The sequence below is a fragment of the Henckelia pumila genome, chromosome 2 (assembly GCF_033568475.1).
Source record: "Henckelia pumila isolate YLH828 chromosome 2, ASM3356847v2, whole genome shotgun sequence".
In the NCBI taxonomy this organism is placed as follows: domain Eukaryota; kingdom Viridiplantae; phylum Streptophyta; class Magnoliopsida; order Lamiales; family Gesneriaceae; genus Henckelia; species Henckelia pumila.
Genome location: NC_133121.1, coordinates 25,125,821 through 25,142,942, shown reverse-complemented (window position 1 = coordinate 25,142,942; position 17,122 = coordinate 25,125,821).

Here is a 17,122-nt window from a genome sequence, read left to right as displayed (position 1 = left end):
TATTAAAATATATATGCCAAGAACCCTTAATTGTAATTTACTGCATCTCTCAAGTGCCGAGTAAATTTTATTATTATAATGTCAATTTTTATATCTCTATCAGAAATCAAAAATAAAATAATTTAATCAAGTATTAAGGTTCTTTTTTCAATGTCCTCAAAGGAAGTTGTAGGCCTCCCGAACTCTACACAAATCCTAGGTTGTGTTTTTTCTATATATGATCCAATTAAAAACCCCCTCTTCCAAGTTCTATATTTCAAATAAATTTAACATTAATCAATCCATGATCAGTAAATTGAAAGTTAATCAAAATAGGAATACACAAATAAATTGTAAGAACAAATCATAGTAAGAAAATAATATTCAAAACATGAAAATCCAATCAAATTTTGTCAATCTCTAGAAACAACCAATAAGTTTATAATAAAATAATCAAACACATAGACATATCCAAAAATTTCATCATAAATCAAGGCAGATAATGTAAATCACATCAATTGATAATATCATGTATTACAATATATAGGCCAAGAACCCTTAATTGTAATTTACTACATCTTTCAAGTGCCGAGTAAATTTTATTATTCTAATGTCAATTTTGATATCTCTATCAGAAATCAAAAATAAAATAATTTAATCAAGTATTAAGGTTCTTTTTTCAATGTCCTCAAAGAAAGTTGTAGGCCTCCCGAACTCTACAAAAATCATAGGTTGTGTTTTCATATATATGATCTAATTAGAAATCCCCTCTTCCAAGTTCTATATTTCAAATAAATTTAACATTAATCAATCCATGATCAGTAAATTGAAAGTTAATCAAAATAGGAATACACAAATAAATTGTAAGAACAAATCATAGTAAGCAAAATAATATTCAAAACATGAAAATCAAATCAAATTTCGTCAATCTCTAGAAACAACCAATAAGTTTATAATAAAATAATCAAACACATAGACATATCCAAAAATCTCATCATAAATCAAGGCAGATAATAAAAATCACAGAGTAAAGTCGATTCTCCGTCCCCAGATGAATTTTCTCTATCTTGTGATTCAATTATATATTGTCGTTCGCTTTCACGTCTCAATTCCTTGTCCCCAAAGTCGCTTTGTTTAATTTATTTTAGTTTATTGAATTTTAAGTTTTGATTTTCTAAATAAAATTGAGATTATTTTAATTAGCTTTGAATTCCTCAAATGACAGGAAAAACCTTTGATACTCATTAACCATTTCATGTAATGCATCAATTAACTCTTCACGTGTAAAGTTGTTAAAGTTGAAATCAAATACTTTCTTGTTGGTAGTATCCAGTTCTTGATCAGTTTTGATCTGCAGGTAGATAATCTCTTCTTCATCATTAGAGATTTTGGATGATTGGTCATTGTTGGTCATAAGAAACATGGTTAGTACATCATCACTTTGGCTTTATTGACTGTATGAACAACAAGATTCGTCTTCTGATTCAGCTTGCTTTCCAAGCTCGATCAATATTTCCCAAATGTCCTTGGCAATAGAACATGTCTTAATGTTTCCAAATATGTAATCACCAAGAGTGTTGAACAGAAAGTTCTTGGCAACGTTTTCAAGATTAGACATCATCTTCTCTTCGGCTATCCATTGACACTTTGGCTTTGCAATTGTAATGGGTCCATCGGTTATGACAAATCATATGTCATCATTATAAGCATCCAAGTGAGCTTGTACTCTTATTCTCCATTCTTCGAAAACTTCAATAGAGAACATGGGAATGGTGCTCATATATTCCATCTTGAAATGTAGAGAGTTCAGAGGCGAGAAAGAATCTCGCTCTGATACCAATTGTTGGGATCGGTTGGGGTGTTATAAGCCATTGTTGGATTGATAATGTGTGGATATGGGGGTGAATACATACTTAAACTTTTCTGTTTTCTTCTAAACTGAGTTCAGTTGGGTGTGTCTATATCAATCAACCAACTAGAGAAGTGCGGAATGAGGTCGACTGATAGATTGAACAATAAAAAGATGGCTTGACTGAATAAATGAGATAGTAAGTAAATTGCACAAGATATGTTTCTGGATGTTCGGAGACTGAATTGATCCTATGTCACCCCTTCTTCCACCTCAGAAGGATAAAAGTAGCGACCTTACCCGGATCCACTACCTAATCAAAGTTTAAATAGCACATGCATTAATATTAAAAGCGTAAAGATCGGAATAATTAAAATACAACAAATCCAATCGGCAGAATACAACCGACGACAATAAAGTGTATAAATATTTTTATACAACCAGATCAAAATTCTTAGGGTAACAAACCCTACCACTAAAACCTCGCCGCAACAGGTAACAACATCAACCCTGCTGCGAGCCACCTGGACCGTCCAACCTCAAACCTGCCCCGCCACAAGGAATTCCAAAAAGAAACCAACACAGGGGCATGAGCGACAACGCTCAATACGAAAGCAATGATATATAGACTAATATGCAGCAAGAAAATGACTTTAAAATACTGGTTAAAACAGTCTACTCAGGGCGCCATGAATACACAGTACCGTGCTAAGAGAGCGACTCCGCGGGGTACTCGTGTATTCCCCTATCCACTATAGTGTCTACTCTACCGTCGTGGTCACTCCTAGTGATAGCAAAACCCGGGGTTGAGCGTCCCCAGACACGAATCCATAAGGAGTAACTCATCACCAATGGATACTGTCATGACTCACAGCATACCAGATGCAGGCCGGTGTAAAAAAACATGCATGTGCTAAAGCCGTAAAACATGGTAAAACATATAGCACATACTCATGCAACATATAAGCAAATATATCATGTCGTCTATCTCGGTCAGTACTTACGTACCTCTAACACTGCAGGCAAATCCTAGCACCACCGGTCTAGATCCCACACCTACTAGTCCACACTAAGGTGTCTACAATGCAAATACCCATGCATCATTAAATAAGCTCTAAAAGCCTTAACTAAGCTATTTCATACTCCTAAATATTTTTAGAAAGTCAAAGTTATACCTGCATCCGTCGTCAGCCCTTTGATGTCGCTTGCCTCAAAACTAGGCCACAGCTCCGCTATGATGCCTGGATCGCTATGCCACTTTCGAATTCCCCGTAGGATGTCTAGAACTCCCTAGATTTGAGTCAGAAGGCCTAGGAATCGAGAGAGAATAGAGGAAATGTGTGAATAATATGAGCTCTCGGACCCTCTATTTATAGGCAAAGTTCGGACCGTCCGAACCCAGTTCGGAGACTTCGAACACAATCGGAGCGTCCGATCCCGAATTTGGACCGTCCGACGTCCCATCCACACGTAATCCATGACGTCACTTGCTGACATAATTGATGACGTAAGCCCTAGCCCTGATCGGACCGTCCGATCCTACCGACGGATCGTCCGATCATGATCGGAGCCTCCGAATTCCACTTCGGAGCGTCCGATCTGCGCTGGCCCAATTTTCTTACTTTTTGATAATTAATCCCTTAATTACTTCAGTGGGTTACGGGTCACTACAATATCACTAGAATACTTTGAGTATTATAAGCTATTTGCAACAATCCACCTCAGCTAGGACTTAACCCACTAACTACAACTGAGACTCCGAGACTTAGCTGAAGAATTCAGTTCTCTACTGATTCTGTTACATCTCAACTTGTGAGACCCCATTTCTAATCTCCTATTCTCGAATAATTAAACAAAATCAAACACGAAGAGCCGCGTAAAAATGAATCAAAATTTATTTTTTTTTTTTTACAACAGCGAGCTCGCGCCTAAAGCAGCGCGCCCACGCCGGAGTCTCGCAAAAGACAGCGCGCCCGCTCCAATAATCAGGGCGCCTGCGCCGCTACCTCACAAGAAACAGTGCGCCCGCATCAATAATCAGGCACCCACGCCGTGACCTCGCAAAACAAAGGCGCGCCCGCGCCCGCTCCGCCAACTCGGCTGCAGAAAATCCAAGGCATAAAAATACATCTTTGCAAACTCGAATCCATAATCCAAGCAACCCAGGTTCAATTCATAGCTCAAACGTGAATCAAGGGGGTTTCAAAACACCAACAAAACACAATTAACAAAACGAGTTCGACAAAATAGAGTTCCAACGACTCAACAAAACTAATACAGATACAATCGACTCGACCCTACAACGCGGAGTCTCACTTCTATCAATCTCACCCCAAGCTAACCAAGACGACTCGGTCCAGCTCCTAATCCTCCTGTTGCCAAGTACACATACAACCAAAGACAACAGCCGGATAAATCGGTTAGAAATATAATTTCTAAGTAAAAGAGACAGACATGCAATATCAAATAAACACCTCAGATTGAATTGTAATAATCAATAACAAATCAAAATGAGAATGAATGAATGCATGACTTCAAAACTCGGGATTATCTAATCGGATAATCGAATATTAATTGGTACTCGGTTGGGATCCCGGGGTCAAGTTTTCACGAACAACTCACCGACACACCCATTCGGGATGGATGTCACTCAACTCAAACCCCTAGACTTCAGAGCAACTATAAGAAGTGTTCTAGCAATTGGAAAATCTCGAAATCCAAAGCCACTTCAATATAATTCTCTAAATCGTCTTAGTTCAAAACGAATCGAATCTTCGGCTCAAGATGTATGCAAGTGAAATTAAACTCATTCAAGTTAAAATCAAATAATTCAAATAGCATAAAAGTATGTGATTTCTTTTGGGCACTCGAATTAATTCAAATTCGAGTTCATCGTCCCAGTCATTCAATTGTCGTCTGCTTACCTTTTTTAAGTTCGTCGGGGATTCAAATCTGAAAATGACAACGAACTCAATCAATATCAAATCAAAACAAGTCGAGCCATCTCAAGAAGTTCAATACTATACCGTTCTTCAATTCTCGAATCGATTCAACTTCCAAGTTCGATCCAAACCCGAATCTTTCAACTCAAATCTGAAAATGTGAAATATACGGATCGATATCAATTTACTAATTCAAACCAATCCAGAACTCAAATCGAAACAATATAACCGATAGTTCAAAACTCGATTTCGACGGCATAACGGCTATAAACGGTCAAACCAAAAATCGTCGACATCATCAAACAACTCAAACTATCTCATATCATCTTCCAATCCATCAAAAACAACCAAAATCCAACAAAATCCAAAGACCCATTTTCGAATTTAAGCCTAAAAATTCATCTAAAATCCAAACTTCGTTCTTTTTTCGAACCAAATTCGAATACACGATCTATGCTAGCTCAAGCACGTTATACTCAAAAATTATCAAATTCTAACCACCCAACAAAATTCAAAGTTCGTGGATCGTAGCAAAACTTACGTAAGAACGAAGCCCTCATTGCGGTGATCGTGAATCTCAACTCGAATCTGAAATCTAACGGTCGGATCGTGCGAATCGAACGGGACAAAAGCTTGAGAAACCTTCCATGGATTTTTCTTCTCGGTCGACGTGAGAGAGAGATGGGAGGGAGGAGAGAATACTGAGTGATGGTGATGTAGATAATAATATTAATAATTCCCCCCAAAGACTAGTCAATCGTCCTATTTGCACTTCGGTCCCTGAACTCCAAATTAAATCGATTCAATCCCGGATCAACTAATTCCCTTCAATTCAATTTAATTCTAATAATAATAATTCCACTAATCCGAAAATAATTAATTTCAGGGCCTTACACAACTGGTCAATCCTCGACTGACTTTGAAACACTTTGCTGACAGTACAACACTTTAGCATAAAATGATCCTAAAGATCTGATATGAACTCCGTGTGTATGCTTGTGTTCTTCGGCTCTTAAAATGATCTTCAATGTAAACTTGAAATCTTGTAAATATCTTACAGATGACTTCAAATATTATGACATATTTCTATGGAGCCGGTAGGATTCTTAAACTGAATTAGATTCCTATTTATAGCTGCTGATTGCAACGGTTATGAGATCCAAAATAATCCGTACAAAATATATGTTGCTTTGTCTTGTCTCAACGTTAATAATTTCTGAAATCTGTACTACTTTGTGCACTGCTCATTCTGCTTTTCTGAAATCCGTTGACTTCAGTTGTTCTTTATATAGTTGCGAGTGTCTAGTCGAAATCAAAATCTCTTCTATATATTCAGTCAAATATTCCAATTTTATATCCAGTTTAAGCTAAGGACTATTTCATGACCTCGACTGATTTGTCAAGTTGAGTAACTCAGTTGAGTTGACCAACTCCGTTCAGTTGAGTTACACTTTATCAGTCGTATTATTTTGCCTTTAATTTGTTAAACACCAAAACTTAAATTTATTCTAAAACATATATGCTTCTTGGGAGACTCGAAACCATGATCTTGGCTTTGATAACACTTGTTAGGATCGAAGGTGAGTGTAGAGGGGGGGATACACACTATTCTTTAGAAATGACTTGACCGGTTGAGTAGGTGTTAAACAATTAGACCTAAATTCTCAAATTCTTAAAACACTTGAACCACAAAAGGTGCGGAAACAGTTCAATAGTTTTCAATGAAGCTTTACACTCAACTCAAGAAGATATCAACAAGAAAGAATAAGTGGTAGAAGGCAAATACCACAAGAGATATGTAAGTTCGAAGGTTAAATCTTTCTACATCTCTCCTTCTTCTACTTAGCAAAGAACTCACTAGAAGACTTTAGTTTTATAACTCTTTGTAACAACCCACTCCAACTTTAAGAATTATGCACTATCTAAATCGGAACTCCTAGTACACCACCCAAATAAAACAACATGACTTATCAATACAAAACCACTAGAACAATACAAGTGTTCGAATCCTTAGATTCAAACAATCAAAAACTCTTCTTTGAATTTTATCTGTTTGAAGAGGTCGAGAAGCTTAGATGAAACCCTTGGTTGATCCTTGAAGATATTATATATTTCTGATAAGCGAGGGTTAGTTTGAGCGAAAAATGATATGGCTTTCTTGAGTGCTCAAGTAACTGAGAATGCTAGATTGTAAGCATTAGAGAAAGAGTTCTTGCAGAATAATTCAAAATGTTAATTTGTCATCTCTCAATGATTCATCATCTATTTATATTAAATTTTTCATGGGATCATTCAACGTTCGGCTATTAACTCATTAATACAAAAGCAATTGTCGGCATCCTTTCTTAATATTTATTACGCTTCAATAAAAATTAGATTTGTCTCTTTCCAAATGTAGATAGTAACGGTCGCAGAAAACCTCTTTGTATAAGCTCACAGTGTTCATTTCGGGAAAACATTCTAGTTTTTGAGTGCTTTGTTAGTTGTGCATGTCTTGACAACCAAATTTTCTGATAAAGTATATGGCATGCTTTGTATTTTGTGTAGTTTCAATCAGAAGAAATCCCTCAAGACTTATTTTCAAGACTTATTTTCAAATATACTTCGAAAAGTGAGCGTTCAAGTACTATCTGTTTCTTGAACAGGCGAGTTGATGTTCTTGTAATCTATTGAGTCGAGAAAGCTGAAGCTGCTAGAGACCAATTGAGGACTCTCAACTAATTGAGATCGGGTGGCAATTCTTAATTTCTTGAGACTGGTTGACAAGTCTTCTTGAGTCTTCAATATGATCGGTCGAGTACCTGTATTACAATGCAAGACAGCTTGATTTACTACAATGAAATATTGTTTCTTATCATTCTAAGGGATCTAATAGAAACCAAAAACAAATAAATCATCTCAAGCAACTCTAGCATAATACAACCAGAAACAACAACTGGAACCTGTAAAAACTTATACAACCATATCGAAAATCAACTATATCTAAAATCCAACAGAAAATAGCATTAAAAAATATAAAGACCTCCACAAATGTTCACTGGTACCACTCCTTACCCTACCTCGAGCCTCCTGCCTTGTCCAACCTGAGTCCTACCCCGTTGAATGGGATTTTCAAGATAACACCGAGGACGTGAGCGACTAAATCCCAGTACATAAAGTATGAGTATACGAACTGATATGATGCATGCAATATGTTTGGGGACCTCGGGTACTAATCTTAATTTCACAATAATTAATCCATCTAACAATTAAGCATCATTAAATAACAATATTCACTCTGAAAAATCAAGCAAAAGAATCAAGAGATAATTTTTTTAAAAAACAGTGCCTCGCTCGAGCGGTAAAAATTCTCCGCTCGAGCGAGCAAAGTTCTGCCCAAAAAATAAAAAGGGCCTCGCTCGAGCGGCGGAAAACTCCGCTCGAGTGAGAAATGTGATGCTCGAAATTTGAAATCTTCTCTTTGCTGTCAAAAGCAATTTCTAACAAGTTATTCAACTATCAAACAACTCAAATCAGACCTAGCATGATCTAAATACAAGATTCTAAATAGAACATGCATATCTAAGCATATCAATAATCTCATACATGTTTCTAAAGGTGCAATAAAATAAATGTAAGTCTAGTTTCCAAGCTCAAACCAATATAGCACCTTCTAAACATGCATTTGACAACAATCTATTCTTATTAACCTGAGTCTCCACTTCTAATCTTTCAATCTCGAGCCATCCGAGTCTCGTCTGACTAGCTCCTGCCCCACCTGTTGCCATGCACACATACAAAACAAGACAACAGTCGGATAAATCCGGTGAGAATATAATTCTCAGTATAAGAGACATATACATGCGTTAAATATAACATATCAACTCAAAATATACCAACTCAAGATATAAAGTGTATGTAACGCATATATCACAAATTGATTCAATTATTGAGATTCGTATCTGATCTCTGCCATCAAGATTCATATCCGATCTTGACATGGATATCCATCTATCGTAGTTCGTATCCGACTCAAAAATAAGGTTCGTATCCGACCTTGGTATTAGAATCAATACACTAATCATCAATAGGCAATAAATAAATCAAATCAAGGACATCAAGTTCTAACTCAAGAACACAACATTACAAGTATGTGATTTCTAGGGAAACTCAAGAATCCTCGTCTTGAGTATCAATTCCCTTACAATCGATGTCATCTTATACCTTTCGTTCTTGGTTCTTGAGGTGCTCCAAATCTGGACATTACAATAAGAACACATATCAAAATTCTGCTCAAGTTCATCATTTAATCTTCAAGGTAGAAAGAACTTCAAACCTTGATCAAATCTTTCTCGGTTCGAATATGAATTTCCGAGTCGTCAAACTTCACAACCAATATGAAAATAAGTGATCATAATCTAGAAATATCAGCAATGAACTCATATCCTATTCAGCTCAATCAATAAGACTCGAAATTGAATCAATTTTTGAACCGGCTGTGTAACGGTGTCAAAATCGGTAACCGAAACTCAAATATAACAATATATCAATATTCTTCAACTCAAACCCAACATATATTAGCATATATAGCATCATATATCAGCATAATCAGATGTGCAAGAATCCGAACACATGCTGAAAACTCATAACAATTCTTGATCAAACATAAACTGTTAGTTGTTCAAGTCTTAATTCAACTTCAAACAATTTAAACCATCCGAACTCAAACTCGTCGATTTGGATTCGATATCATTCACCTCAAATCTGAAATAAAGTATTTACCCCAAATATCAGCTCTCAATCTTATTCAACTTTACCACTTATTTCAATAACTCAAAGTCTCAAGCATTTAACCGGAATTCAAACCGACAACATACCGATTTCAAAACCGATAATTCCAACAACTTATGAAACATCTAAACATTGATATATAACTCATATCATTATCATTTCATCATTGCAAATTCGAAATCAACATCTCAAATTTTCAGAAATTCGTCAAACGACAACTGACGGCATAACGGCTCGAATTCGGTAATTTCAAAAGCATTAACAACATTTTATCAATCATCTAAACTCAATATCATCATCAATACAACATCAAAATCTCAAAAATGGCAGCTCAAATATTTCAGAATTCTCGAAAATCTTGCAAAAATAGTAAACATGTCCAAACGACGATCTTTTCTTGATCCGTCTTAGATATGCTATCGTCGTATATACTAGAACATATTTATACAATCAAATCTTAATTCTAACAATATCATAAAATTTCAAACATCTTAGAACTTCATAATACTTACGTTAAAACGTAGTACTCAAAGTCGTGATCGCAAATATACGATCAATCTTGAATTCTACCGGCGGATCAAAAGAATCAAGCTTTTGAAAGACAATTTTGACTTGAGATTTATGAATTCTCTCCTTCTCAGTTCTTGGCTGCTGAATAATGCTTCAATACATGCAATTACACATCAATATATGCATGTACACGTGTACTTTCCCACTTGCCAAACATAAATTGCACTTTGGTCCCTTAATTTTGGCATAGTTGCAATTTAGTTCTTATTCAATCTTTCGATTCTATTTGACTCCTCTTTATTCTAAAACTCAACATTTAAATCTTAAATCCCATAAATATCTAATTCAAATAATTCAATATTTTAATTTAATAATCCCGGAATTTAAATCTCAAAATCCGTAAATTCTCAAATTAAATATTTTCAACTCCGAAACAAATCTCTAATTTCCATAAATTTTCCAATTAATATTTTCCCAAATTCAAAATTTAAATCTCAAATTCCATAATTAATAACTTCATATTTTAGGGCCTTACAAGACGTGACTGGGTAATTGGTCAACTAAGTCAATCCTGCTCAACATAGGCGTCAATACTGAGAGGTAGCATCTGGTATCCAATCCGCTGGGTATATAACACAGTCGTCTAGATCACCGTAGTCTCAGTCCACACCATAATGGTAGCTACTGGTGTCAGATCGTATAACAAGGGTGTAGGGCTGAGTGACTCTACTAGAATGACTATCTCGAATGAGATATCGCCCGACACTTGAGTATATGGCTAAAAATACTCAGAATATACAAGATTCGAGAAAGAATTAGAACTTATCAATTGAAAATGAATATTCAATGGCCAATTTATAGATGGAGTTCAGAATCTCCAATTCTAGGTTCGGAAGATTCGAGCCTGCATGTCTTGAAATGTCTCTGGACACTTGTCTTCGAAAGCTCCGATCTACACTTCAAATCTGATCTTTTTCTAACGATCTGAACACGTGCTTTGTACGTTTTGATCTCACATCTAGACCATATTTCTCACATGTTGATACATCAAATTTTGCATGGCCTAACTCTGATCGGATGTTTCCATCTCATTTGGAAGATCCGATCTCTCCCAGTGTCTCCAAACTTACTTCCGATCAATTCGATGCTTTTTCACTACACTTCGGATGGTCTGATCCCTTTGGAGTGTCTGAAGCTAAATTCTTTGGTTCCAAACACAATTAAACAACTGGTTGGCTCAAGTAATGATCTTTTAATCACGTTGAACATTAAATTTTGTAAAACAAAACTAGAATTACTACAATATCTTTGGCACATGTATAATTAATGAGACATTAAAGAGTCATTTGAATACAGACATTGGAACCCATCTATAAAATGATCACTTTTGGATTTACAAAACTCTGTTGAATCTCTTGAAATCTGATAAGTGCGTTTTATGCACTTAATTTGCATATGATTTGACTTGGCTTTTGTGATGTAAAGTTAAGTACCAAGAAGAGGCACAAGAAGGAATTACAAAGCCGCAAATTTACAAAAATTATCGAAGATGATAGAGAGATTCAAATCCAATCGACACCGTTCATAATGTAGTATAAGATGTATAAATATACTGTCCAAATTTCAGCTCGATCCAACGGCTAGATCTCTAGATATGAATTTTACAAAATGCTGCGTAGATGGTGAATTGAAGGCAGCAGGAGCAGCGCCCCCGCGCTGCTTGTGAATGAAAGGGACTAGAAAACATAATCAACAGCGCACCCGCGCTGGTCTTGAGGCGCCCCGCGCTACGCCTGTGTGAAAAGTGATGTAGAATTTTGTATGTTGAAAACTCTTGATTTGTCGGGCTTTCTTTGATGGGCTTTGAGTAGATATAATAGGGAAGAGATAACACGCACACATGTAGGAGAGGAAAGCGGCGCACAAAGTAGAAGAATTCAAGAGAAGATCAAAGACGAAGACGGCGCAATCTAGGGACAGAGACGCTACTTTGGCTTCGTTCTTCTTTTCCTTTTATTCTTAAATTCTGAATATTGATGTCTAAACTCATAAACATGATTTATTTTTGTTTAGTTTGCATCATGAACTAATTTTTTGATTCTAGAGGTTGATGTAGCTTAGTCAAGATGACTTTTATGACTTTTTAATTTATTTGATTGAATTCCCTTAGTTTAATTGTATTTTCTAGAATTGATTGTCTTTCAATTACCTGATCAATAATTGAATTGTTATATTCATTTGAAATACGACACTCGGGAGAAGATATTTTGAATAGGAGCATTAGAAAATACATTGTTAATGTTTATATAGTTCGGGAGGCTTATAACTTTAACAAAGCTTGAATAAGAACATATTTTTTCACATAGCATTAAGTCTAGATTTTTAATAGGGATATTTTAATCAAAACTTAATTGATACATTCTATTTGTTTCTTGAAAAAAAGAAATAAAAATAATTAAGTGTTCTTGACTATTAAACGAAAGGAATTCATGAGTATAAATTAATTAGAAATAGTTGTTGTTGAGACTAAGTAAAATCAAAACTTCTAGATATTTTCTCTCATTGATTTTCTCTCATGTGTGTTATTTGCTTATTAGTATTCTAGTTAATTTATTTAATTGTGAAAAAATCTCTTCTTAAATTTTTTAAATAAATTCTAGCTATTTTAATTGCAAGCATTAATATAATTTTCAAAACATACTCTTCGTAAAAACGATACTCTACTCACTAAATATTAAAAATTGACATCGTGCACTTGCGATAAGAAAATACGCAACAAAATCAATTTACTAAAAAGCATCTTTGCAAAGCTACAACATGATATATTCAAGCACGTGTTTAAATTTTATCGGATCAAGAGGATCATCAGTGCTATTGTGTTGCTCACAAATCACTTTACATACTTGGTCATAAGTTAACGTATGAGTAATTGTAATATGTGGAAAGAGTATTTCCATGTAGTAACCTAGAGTCCATTTTAAGATAATAAGATGATAAACATGATTAAGGGTTATTATTTAACCAAATCAAGGGCTTAATTGAGATTCATAAGCAAGAATTGGACTTCCAAAAATGGACATGATCGAAAGCTCCGAACCCTGCAGATCGAAAGCATCAAAATGGAGCCAGTTTACTTTGGAACTAAGGCAGAATCGGAAGCTCCGATCCAGGATCGAAAGTTCCGATCTCCTTCAGCCAGCAATGCACGATAACTAAGCCACGAGTTTGGACAAGTTTCGGGCATGCACTAGATCGGAAGCTCCGATCGACACGCGTCATACATGCAGAGATCGGAAGTGTCGATCTCGGAACTGAGGTTCCGATCGTGGCCGAGAGTTTGGCCTATAAATAGGGGTCTTCAGAGTTCATTTTGAATTAAGAATTCCCGAGTTTCCTTTTTCAGTTATATGTATAGTGTGAGGTATACACTTGAGGGCCCTATCGGTTAATAGAGAGGTTCTGGAATAACAAGAGTGTTATTATAGTCCTCCAGAACAAGCGACTCCAGAGGGCTTACTACGGACGAAAGTATGGTCCGGGAATCTTATTAATATTTGAGAGTATTTATTAGCTTAGTTAAGGCTTATAGAACTTTTGTAGTGATACGATGAACTTTTGATTATAGGCTTGGAACCTAGGTCCTACTATACTCGAACTAACTCAGAGGTACGTACACATTGATTGAGATTGTCAGCGAGTATACATGTTTATAAGTTGCATTTCTGTGGCATTATTATGTGGCATGATGTATGATTTACCGCTTTCTATATTCATATGTCATGTGCACATACACGTTGAGTTTATACCTTGTTATACCCTGATTATAGATCCGTTCAGCTCTATATTTGTATATAGTATATCATTGGGAGTACCGCGACGGTGGGGACATGTATGTCTGATTACTCCGGTGTACTAGATGAGTGTCTATGTGGTTGTACCCAGAGGTTGATCCGAGAGGTTGCAGCACTCATGTGGTGTCTGTACTGAGCATGACTTATAAGATGACCCATTACCAGTCATCACGATTGCATGTGTCATATATATATATATGTGTGTTTACTCATGCTTATGTATTGGGCTTTAGTCGCTCACGTCCTAGTTATTATCTTGGACACCCCATTCCACGGGTAAGGTCGCATGATGGACGGAGCGGAGAGTTTGAGGAAGGACTAGGGAGCAGGAGTTATCAGGGGATATTTTATACAGCAGGATTCGATATAGCTGTATAATATTTTATACAGTTTTATTTAAAGTATTTTCGATATGGTTGTATCATGCACTATTGAGAATAAGCTTTGAACTATTGTACTAAGTTTGTTATGTAAATTATGGGTTATGTTTCCCCACGTTTTTCTCTGTTAAGAGCTTATGTTTTAATTAAAATTAATACATGCTATAGTTGCCAGTTAGTACCCAGAATTAGTAATTAAGTTTTAATTAATACAATAAATCATTTTATTTTAAGTTAAACATGATTAAGGGGATTCCAAAGGGATAAACGGGGTCTGGAAATGGATTCAGAACGCTGAAAAATGGTCTGAGGGGTTCTGGGTCTCGGACAAAACGGAGCTTTCGTTGTGGGAACGGAGCTTCCGTTGTGTGCATGATCGGAAGCACACCGGAAGAATGGAGATCGGAGCTTCTGTTGCAGCTTCATAACTTTTGATATGCTTGTCGGGGCAGGTGTGTGGATGCATGTAACTGAATTGACACGTGTCCATCGGAGCTTCCGTTGTGACGCAGGATGGGAGCTTACGTTACGGTATCGGAGCTTTCGATTGTGTCCTATAAATATAGGGCCAAGGCTTCACTTTTCCTTGCTAATTCCGCAAGATTTTTTCCCTTCTAAGCTTAATTTAGTAGTTTTAGCCTTCCTAGGCTTGGTTCGGGGGTTGTCAAGGCGTTCGGGAGTTGCAGCGGAGTTGTGCCCAAGTTCTGGGGGCATCGACAGCAAAGGACTGACAACGGACTCAGGTATAGCTTTTGCTTCCTAAAAATATTTAGGAGTATATAAATAGCTTAGTTAAGGCTTTTGGAGTAATATAATGATGTTAGTATCATTTTGCACTGTAGTGCGGACTATAGGCGTGTACCTAGAGCTGGTAGAGCTTGCCTAGTAGTTGAGGTACGAAAGTACTGTTCGAGATATCATGACTGAGTATGAATGTATTATGTTCTTGCGTGATTTTATGTGCATATTTTATGACATGATTGTATGCTGCATGCATATTACACTTCGAGCTACATCCTTGGGATATTGTAGGGTTTTACCCTATTTTGTTAGTAGATGGACTTCCATCGATTTGGGTCCAGAGTATCCACTGATATTGTTATGGAAGCCACCTCCTGAAGCAACGGAACATCGTGCTACATACCAGGGCTCGGTCTGTCTTTTTTATCTGATCCTTGGCCTCTAGTTTCTGTAGGCTGTAGATTTTCATTCATGCAATATAATACGGTATACTCATACTCTCGTTCTTAGAGTTTTATGCTCACGTCTCATACATTGTGTATCTGGACACCCTATTCCATGGGGCAGGTTTGTGATTGGACGAGGTGGGTGGATCCACGAAGGACTAGGCAGTGGTTGGCCAGTTGGGAGTATCGTCTATGGTTTTATTTTGATGTATTTGGGATAATACATTGTTCGATATAGTTGTATAATTATTTGAGTATTTACAGATTCCTTCTCTTGAAATTGTATAACATTTATTGCTTCCAAAGTTTATTCTGGTTTACTGTTTTAATTAAAATAATTGCATGCTTAAGTTTTTGATTAGTAGGTGATCTCCGTAAGGGTCACTACATTTATGGTATCAGATCATGCATAGTAATCTTGGGATTTAGATTCTGCATAAGATAACCATGAGGTAAATTTTGTAGATGGCGAATTATGTTGATCAGAGTAGCCATGGTAATGGAGGTGGTCGCTGGGGATATGGTGATTGTGATCGCCGTCAGGAGTGTCATCATCGTCATCATGATGACAATCGTCGTTTCAGTATGCATCGATTCATGCAGATGAGTCTTAAGCCCTTGGTTGGAGGATATTTTGTCTCATGCACATCGCACTAAGTTGAGTATTCATCCAGAGAGCAACAAGATGTACCAGGATCTGCGTAATCGATTTTGGTGGAAAGGAATGAAACGCAACGTGTATCAGTATGTTTTGAAATGTTTGGTGTGTCAGCAGGTCAAGACAGAGCACCGAAGACCTGGAGGGTGCTTCATAGTCTGCCTATTCCTGAGTTGAAATGAGAGCTTATCACGATGGATTTTGTGACCCATTTGTCGGTATCTTCGAGGAATTGTGATGCTATCTGTGTTGTGGTTGATCAACTCACCAAGTCACACATTTCATTCCCTATAGCCGAGAGTACACTGTTGATCGTATGGCTCGGTTGTACATCCAGGAGATCGTTCGACTTCATGGAGTGCTGGTGAGCATTGTAAGTGATCGAGACCCCAGGTTTACTTCCAGATTTTGGGGGAGTTTTCAGCGTGTCATGTGCACTACTCTCAGTTTGAGTACTGCCTATCACCCGGAGACTGATGGGCAGACAGAGCGCACTATCCGTACCTTAGAAGATATGATTCGGGCGTGCGCTATGGATTTTGGTGCAGCCTGGCATGATCATTTACCAATGATTGAATTCGCGTACAACAACAGCTACCATCGTAGCATTGGGATGTTACCTTTTGAGGCGTTGTACGGGCGACGTTGTCGTACTCCACTCTTTTGGGAAGAAGTGGGGGAGAGACAGGCCGAGGGACCAGAGTTAGTCCAGCAGGCCACAGATATTTTTGATCAGATCAAAAAACAGATTAAGACTGCACAGGACCATCAGGCCAGCTATGATAATATCATGTGTAGACCTTTGCAGTTCGATGTTGGGGAGAAAGTATTTCTGAGAGTTTCACATTTCCGTAGGATTCTTAGATTTGGTCTCAAGGGTAAGCTTTCTCCCAGATTTATTGGTCCGTTTGAGATCTTAGAGAGCATTGGCGATTTGGCTTATCGGCTAGCCTTGCCACCGTATATGTCCAGTATTCATGACGTGTTTCACGTATC